The 1,349-nt window shown below is 45.7% G+C and overlaps 1 non-coding gene across 1 annotated transcript; it reads left to right on the top strand.

Annotated features, from left to right (window-relative positions):
• The first annotated feature begins 275 nt into the window (after positions 1 to 275).
• Positions 276 to 382, top strand: LOC116596634. The gene has a single exon (XR_004288222.1). It is a non-coding gene; the product is annotated as a U6 spliceosomal RNA (small nuclear RNA).
• Positions 383 to 1,349: the final 967 nt, after the last annotated feature.

Below are 1,349 nucleotides of genomic sequence, written 5' to 3'. Positions count from 1 at the left end.
GGCTCCCGTCCATGTGTCTTTTGGTTTCATATTTTATTTTATTTATTTATCTAGCTATTATTTATTAAAAGATTTTATTTATTTACTTGGGAGAGAGAGAAAGAGAGAGGATGAACAGAGGAGAGGGACAGAGGGAGAGGCAGACTCCCCACTGAGAAGGGAGCCTGACTTGAGGTCTCATCCCACGATCCTGGGATCATGACCCAAGACAAAGGCAGATGCTTAACCGACTGAATCACCCAGGTGCCTCTTTTGGTTCCATATTCTAGATCCTCGTGCTCGCTTCGGCAGCACATATACTAAAATTGGAACGATACAGAGAAGATTAGCATGGCCCCTGCGCAAGGATGACACCGATATTCTAGATCCTCCTAGAAGACAGAATACAACTGGCCCAACCTGGACCAGGTCTCCTCCTCTAGACCAAATCAGTCTTGGGTTAAACGTCCCAAGTCCTTCCTCCCCTGGCTCCCTCCTCCTCTTTTTCACTCTTCTGCTCACACCTACCCACCCCGTCCATGTCTTCACCCTACCCCAGGCTGCAGACTCCAGGTTCCTTTCTGACAGAGGCCCTGGTGGTCAGTGGCTTAGAGACTACATTGTCTTGGTGGCAGCTAGAGCCTTCTTACAGGACCTGAAAACCAGATAACCACAGATCTTACAGATTCTATAGAGTCAAACACTTATAAAACAGACCTTTGTTCTGCTAATTCAAATCACCTCTTACAACTCATTTTTATTCTAGGGACCCTCTCCTCAACAAGGGAGAAGAGGAACTAAGGGGTTTCCACAGCACAAATTGCTTTTTATCCCCAAGTCTGGGCAAGTGTCTTCCAACTTCTTCTTGCTATCTGGAACTGAGAAACATAGATACCAACTCCACTGGGACAAGTGACTAATAGCACCATGTGTCACTCCATGCAGGAGCCTCTAAATTACGGGCCTCAAAGGAGAATGTCACTCACCAGCCATTCTGCTCCATGGCAGAGGCCGAGGGAAAAACACTAATCAGTATTGGAGAGGAGGTGGGTAGGGAGTGTGGGGTGGGGATCTCTTAGTCAGCCGCCCTGATCCTATCCTGGAAGAAAGAATTTCTGGAATGTGACAAAGGAAGTTATATCCAAATTGGTGGGTGATGGCTTCAAGATGAATAATATCTCAGCTATATTTGAGCTCCTCTTAAACATAGAAAATTATGCTGCAAGAAATAGCATTTAATCTGAGCTTTAGTCTCTGCCAAGTGAGGCCATTTAAGGATGTTTTTAAAATGTTAAGCCCGCCAAAGCAGATTTGCCCTATCAGTGACAAGGAGGGCAGAGGCAAAAGTGATATAACAGGACAGGCTTCTG

This window comes from Mustela erminea, chromosome 7 (genome assembly GCF_009829155.1).
Source record: "Mustela erminea isolate mMusErm1 chromosome 7, mMusErm1.Pri, whole genome shotgun sequence".
NCBI lineage: Eukaryota > Metazoa > Chordata > Mammalia > Carnivora > Mustelidae > Mustela > Mustela erminea.
The sequence above is the reverse complement of the archived record's forward strand: the minus strand, read 5'-3'. Positions and strand labels throughout refer to the sequence as shown.